The following is a 7,469-nucleotide window of genomic DNA, read 5'->3' as shown; positions in this document are numbered from 1 at the left end:
TCTGCCATCTGATCAGACCGAAGAGAGGCTGAAGGACACATCTTAAATAGAGGCAGCAGTGAGGGCAAAGGCTACACAAGCTGCCACAGGGTGGATCTGGTCAGCAAGGCTGCACAGGTGGCCAGAGGAAAGTTGGGACGTCAGCCCAACGCACTGGTGAAGGGCCTGGGGGCCCATGCAAAGGAGTTTGGATTTTATTCTAAGAACCTAGGTTTTAAGCAGGGCAGTCATGTGATCAGATTTGCATTTTATGAAAAGCAGTGTGGTAGGAGTTTGGAGATAGTTGGAGAGATAAAAGCCTGGAGCCAGGAAAACAAATTAGGAGGAGACTCAGCAACCCAGCTAAGAGTCAAGGATGCTTTAAATCAGTATAATAGCAGCAGGGATGGGGAGAACTGGCCAGATTTGAGAGTTATTCATCAACAGAACAAACTGGATTTAGTGATGACCTATTTAGATGTTTGTGGGAAGGAGGAAAGGAACAGGGGAAAGTCAGTATTGACTTACAAATGTCTGGGTTGAGCCCCTGGGATGCTACGAGGCACTTTGGAGGAGGGAATGGTTTATTAGAGAGCCAGTTGTATGATTTGATAGAGACAGTAGCCGTTGAGTATATGGTCTGCACTCAGGTGAGAGGTTGAGACTGGAGATATTCTCTCTTTATCCATTTACACATTCAACAAACAATTGTTGAGGGCCTACTGTATGCCAGGCAATGTTCTAAGCACTAGGAATATGGCTGCAAGAAAAAAGGGTCAAAATTCCTATTCTTGTGGCTCATTCATTCCAGTAAAGAAACTAAACAAATGTATAATACTAATTTGTTTAGTAAAGAAACTAAACAAATGTATAATGTAAAATGTCAGGTAGGTATGTGCTTTGAAAACAAATTTGGATAAGAAGACAGAACATGATGAGGTGTGGGGACATTTTAGATAAGTCAGTCCAAAGAAAATCATCTTTGAAGTGGTGAGATTTGAGCACAAACCTAATTAAAGTGGCAGAAGGAGCCACAGGAAAGTCCCAGGGAAGACTGCGCAAAGAAGAGCCATGCAGAGGGCACCTGCGTGGTTCAGTTGGTTAAGCTTTCAACTTCGGTTCAGGCCATGATCTCCGGTTCCTGAGTTTGAGGCCCACATTGGGCTCTGTGCTCACTGCAGGGATCCTGGATTCTGCTTTGGATTCTGTGTCTCCTTCTCTCTCTCTGACCCTCCCCTGCTCGCACTCTGTCTCTCTCTCTCTCTCTCAAAAATAAACATTAAAAAAAAAAAAAAAAAAAAGAAGAGCCATGCGGGGCAGTAGGGTCCCAATGGGATGTGTGGTGGCAGTTGTGGGAAAGAGAGGGGGAGGGAAGGGATGCAGATCTCCACATAATAGGATCCTACCAGGACCTGAAAACCTTCAATTGTTAAGTATGTCATCTTACTTCCTTTTGAAACCAATCCTAGCTCTTTAGGCAGCACTAATTCCTTCTTCCACCAAGACCCCCCAGTCTATATTATGTATTATATATTACATATTATCTATCATGTCTTATATGTTATATATAATAGCATATATCACTTTGTATCACAAGTACCTGTTACCTTGGTATAATCTGAACTTCTCCAAGGTAGAGATGTTGTTTATCTGGGTGTGTGAACTAACTGGAACAATTTTCTTGGAACTTGGAGAACCCAGTGTGCATTGATGGTACAATAATAACAATGTGGCTTTTGTGCATATCCCTGAAAACCACTTATAAGACATATTGTCTAGTTGCTTTGTCCTTTCTAAATTTTGATGCCTTAAAATATGAATAGGTCAATATATTGCACTTAAATTTTTTCTTTTTAAATTTTACTTTACTTAAAAAATCAGACATATTGGAATAAATTAAAAAGAGGAACATAAAACCAGAACGTTAAAAAAAAAAAAAAAAGGCAGTCCCTTGCCCCTATCCATCATCAATCACCACTTATTACTATCCCTGAGGCAACTTTCAACTTTTTTGCTGTGTCTTTTGGTTTTCATCTCCATCTCTCTGAGATGTAAGCTAATTCTGATGAGTAAGCTAATTCATGATATACATTTTTTTCAGTTTTAGAATTTACCTGTTAACTTTTCATCATAGAAGACAAGGAACCAGTTCTCGTGGGACCTAACTACACACAAATGCAAACTTCCCATCTCCCTATCAACTCAAGATAGCTGTGGCATGATTTTGTCTACATTAACATTCCATGTTCACTTTTTATGATTATATTAATATTACTCACCACAGAGTTATATGGTATATTATAGTTGCTGTTTTCATTTTTTTTCTTTCTTGCCCAGCATTTTGCTTCCCTAGTGTTAGTTTTCTCTTAGTGTTACACTGGTTGGTTAGTCTTCTAGTTTTTTATGTATTCAGTCATGAATTAAGCCCTTTACCTCCTCTCTCCCAGTTCTGTAAATCTCTTCTTTTTTTTTAATGTATTTAAGGGTTATTTATTTTATTTAATTAATTTATTTAATAGTTTACTGTCAAGTTGGTTTCCGTATAACATCCAGTGCTCATCCCCACAAGTGCCCTACTTCATGCCTATCACCCCCCTTCCCCTCCCCCCCACACTCATCAGTCCTCAATTAAGCATGTCAGATGTGTGTGTGTGTGTGTGTGTGTGTGTGTGTTTATTTTTTACAATAGCACTCCTGGAGCCTTTTGACCTGCTGTGTGGGCTGATGGCTCTTTAAGCCCAGTGCATGGCTGTTATTCTGGGTTTTTTCTTCACTGGCATCCTGGGGATCCCTTTACTTTTCTCAGAGTGGATACCCAGGCTTCCTCTCTCTCCATACACTGCTTTGTTTTGGTAGAGCACCCTCTCAAATAGCTTCCTCATAAGGATGCATGAGAGGTAAACTTGTTGAGACATTATATGACTGAAAATGTTTGTATTCCTCTCTCACAACTGAGAGGTAATACGGCTAGACAATTTTTGGTTAATAATCATTTTTCTGTTCAAAGATATAAAGGAATTACAGGGAGCCTGTGTGGCTTAGTCAGTTAAGCAACTGACTTTGGCTCAGGTCATGATCTCACGTTGAGTTTGAGCTCCACATCGAGCTCTCTGCTGTCAGCACAGACCCTGCTACACATCCTCTGTCTCCCTTTCTCTCTGCCTGTCCCCTGCTTACCCTCTCTCTCAAAAATAAATAAACATTTAAAAAAAATATATAAAGGAATTGTTCCATTGTCTTATAACTTCCAGTATTACTATTATGAGCATGGAAGCCATTCTAATCCTTGAAACTTGTGCTATAACTTTCTTTTTACATATTTGGTAATGTTTAAAATCACTCGCAAGCTAATATTCTGAAATTCGACAGTTATGCATTTTGGTATGTCTTTAAAAAGTAATTAATTTTGTTTTTCTATTATAAGTCAAGGACATCACTTTATTTCTTAAGGATGAGGAGCTCTTAGTCTCTGGATTGTTTTTATTATTTAAAAAAGTTTTTTTTAACGTTTACTTTTATTTTTGAGAGACAGAGAGTGACAGAGCATGAGCAGGTGAGGGACAGGTGGAGAGGGAGGGGGAGACACAGAATCTGAAGCAGGCTTCAGGCTCTGAGCTGTCAGCACAGAGTCTGATGCTGGGCTCAAACTCTCAATCTGTGAGTTCATGACCTGAGCCAAAGTCAGACGCTCAATGGACTGAGGCACCCTGATGCCTGTCCCTGAAATGTTTTAAAATAAAATTTACTGAGGTATAATATACAAACAGTAAATTGCATAACTTAAAATAAACCATTCTATGAGTTTGACAGATGTACTGAAAACACCGCAAAAATCAAGGTAAAGAACATTTCCATTACCAATAATTATTTCCTTGAATCCTTTATAGTCCAACCCCTCCTCTACCCAGGCAAGTGTTACACTGATTTCTGTCATTATGAATTAATTTGCGTTAAATCTAGATTGATAGCAGGTATAGGTCCTCTGAATTCGTCTTTGTAAAAAATTGACATTCTAGTAATATTTTCCATCTCGTTAATGTGATATGGCTCTCTACTTAAGTCTTTAACTTCTCTCAGCAATGTTTTATGGTTTTCAATATGTAGTTATTGACTGCATTTTATTAATTTAGTATTTTATTAAATTAACTTTAAGTATTTATGCTTTTGGATGCCATTGGAAATAGAATTATACTTCTTATTTCATTTTCCAATTGTTTATTGCTAGTACTTAGAAATGCTACTCTATTTTTGTATATTGATTTTACATAGGCCTTGCTAAATTTACTTAATGGTTCTAGGAGATTTTTTATGTATTTTTTTGATTTTCTAGTACGCAATCATGTTGTCTGTAAATAGAGTTTTGCTTCTTCCTGTCTATTCTGTTTGCTTTTCTTTTCTTTTCTTTTCTTTCTTTCTGTCTTACTGCATCAGCTGGGGCCCATAGAGGAGTTTGAATAATAGTTGTGAGACTGGACATACTTGCCTTGTTCCTGATGTTAGGAGAAAGATATTCAGTTTTTAATCATTAAATACGGTGATGTCTGTGGGTTCTTCATAGATGTTCTTGACCTGGTTGAAGTGTTTCCTTTCCTTTTATTTTCCTAGTGTTCTGAGACTTGGTAATCATGAATAAATGCTGGTTTTTTTCAAATGCTTTTGCTTCACCTATCAATATATTATATGGGTGTTCTTTATTTTGTTAATATGGTGAATTATATTAACTGATTTGGGGATGTTAAACTAACTTTGCATTTCTGGAATAAACCCCACTTGGTCATGACATATAATCCTTTTTATATGTTACTGGAATTGATTTGCAAATAGATTTAATTTGCATACATGTATAATATTTGTATATATGAGGGATATGGGTCTATAGTTATTTCTTAGAATGTCTTAGGTTTTAGTATCAGAGTAATATTATCCTTAAAAAACAAGTTTAGGAAATATTCCTCTTCTTCTGTTTTCAGAAAAAGTTTGATTTAGATTGGTATTATTTCTATCTTATGTGTTTGATAGAATTCAACAGTGAAGCCATTTGATCCTGGATTTTCTTTGTGGAAGCGTTTCCTTAATTATGAATGCAAATTCTATAGTACATATAGGACTACTCATATCATTTCTTCTTGTGTCAGTTTTAACATTTGTCTTCATCTAAGATTGTTGTCCATTTTGTTTAAAGTTATCAAATTTATTATTATAAAATTGTTCATATTATTCCCTTACTATCTTTTGAAATATCTTTCGTTTCTATTTAAGTGGCCTTTCTTTCAACTCCCATTTTGGTAATTTATGTTTTCTCTTTCTTCTTGATAAACCTAGGTAGACGGTTAGTAATTTTACTGGTCATTACAAAGATTTACCTTCTGATGTCATTGAATTTTTCTACTGTTCATTTTCAGTTTCATTTTTTACCATTCTAATCTTTACTTTGTGTAATTTGCTCTTTTTCTAGGTTCCTTAAGAGAATGCATAGATCAGTGACCTTTCTCTTTCTTTTCTTTCCCTTTCTTTTTATTTTTTCTTTTCTTTCTGTCTGTCTTTCTTTTCTTCTTTCTTCTTTTTGTAATGTAGAAGAAATAATTAATAATATTCAGATCTTCCACATCTTTACTTATCATTTTTCTTATTTGGATATTCTCTCAGTTACTGAAAGAATTGGAAAAATCTCCAACAATGATTCTGGATATGCATTTTTTTTCCCTTTAGCTGTGACATTTATTCTTCATATACTTTGAGTTTCTGTAATTAGTCACACATATACTTATAATTTATGTAGCTTCTGGTTTTATTGACACTTTTATTATGATATATCTCTGTGTCTAGAAATATCCCTTGTCATATCTGGAAATATTTCATGATATCTACTTTTGAAAAGGTACATATGTTTATATAATTCATATATTAGTGAGGTTTCTAACATTTGGCTTCTATTGCTTATACTTTAGAGATCTGAGGAAACTATGCACATAGACACAAGGGTAGGAGCAAGAATGACAGAACTGTCTCAAGACCACGTATGTTTTGATGAGGCTGTGGCACCAGCAAGGAGGGGCAGTGAAGGTTAACATTCGGCTCTTCAGTCTGTGTTTTAGCTCTTGACTACAGCATAATGACTTTATAGAACAGTCTTTGTAGATTTATGGTTCTGGGTTTAACTCCTGTTCATACATTTTTCTTAACTGTGTGACCTTGGGCAAGTTACTTAACCCCTGTTTCTTCAAATGTATACATATAATAGTATATGTTTTTAGGATAAAATTATGTATGTACTACACATACACACATTATACCTATACATATATACAGAATGTTTAGTGAAGTATGGACTTAATAAATATCTACTGTCATCATGTTATATTATACAATATATTTGTATTTTATGACATGTATTATTATATTTTTTGTCATATAGTCTCAATTTTCTTTCTGGCTTCAACTTTCCAGAGATTTCGTTATTGTCTTTTCTTTCCCATTTGACTCAATTCTCCCTGCCTCTACTCCCTTACTCTATTTTCTCATTTTCCAAGTTTTTGGCCACTATCCATGCCAAAATTGGATTTAATAAACTCAAGAACTATAAACTATACATGAAGGCAGTTGCTGCTTGCTATCTTTCTCCATTTGAAGCTCACCATTAATCTTTGCAATTTGGTTAGGACTTCAATTTCTGCTCTGAAAATATTGCACTCAGAGTTTCCAAGTTATTTGCCACATGGGTAGAAATAACTGAAGGTTATATACCTAGTTCAGAAACCCACTCCTGGTTCTTTCACACACTTGTGATGAAGGTATACTAATACTGTTTGCAGAAGAAAAGTCCTATATGTATTATAAGTATTCTCAGCAAAAATTGTCAGTGGAGCTAAAAAAAAGGGGGGGGGGAAGCTTGGTATTGAAAACTCAGTAGTTCAACTCCTCTTTCTTCCATGCTGAGAAACATCCCTTTCCAAAGAATTCCCAACTAGATAGTGTTTGATGTTCATGACCCTGCAGCATGATTAAGAAGAAAGATCAATGATTAGGAAGAAGGATTATGGGTTTTGAAGTCTGATAGCTCAGACGCTTACACTTTTGGTTATTTCTTAGCTTTTCTGAGCATGCCTTCTGGTTTGTAAATTGCATGGGGTATTATCTACCCTCCATAGTTTCCTCTTCAAGGAAGCCTTTCCAAAACCCATATCCATGTTCATTTCCCTTTCGCACATATTTCGTTCAGCTGTTAGCTTTCCTTTGAAGGAACTGTCAGTTTCACTTTTCTTTTAGTATATATCTATTAAGTATGTAATTATGTATTAACGTCGGCCTCCTACGGTGAACTGTAAGCTCCATGAGGCCAGGGACCAGTGTTCACCGTACCGCTGCACTCCCAGGCTAAACCTATAACCGCGCACCGAGTCTAGCCTAGTGCCTGGCACACAGCGGCCGTCCGCGAACAAATGAACTGCAAAGGTGCGGAGTGCCTTCGTCGCTGGGGCGAGAAAGGAGCC

Source organism: Crocuta crocuta, unplaced genomic scaffold (assembly GCF_008692635.1).
Source record: "Crocuta crocuta isolate KB4526 unplaced genomic scaffold, BGI_CrCroc_1.0 scaffold216, whole genome shotgun sequence".
In the NCBI taxonomy this organism is placed as follows: Eukaryota; Metazoa; Chordata; class Mammalia; order Carnivora; family Hyaenidae; genus Crocuta; species Crocuta crocuta.
Note: the sequence above shows the minus strand (reverse complement) of the source record.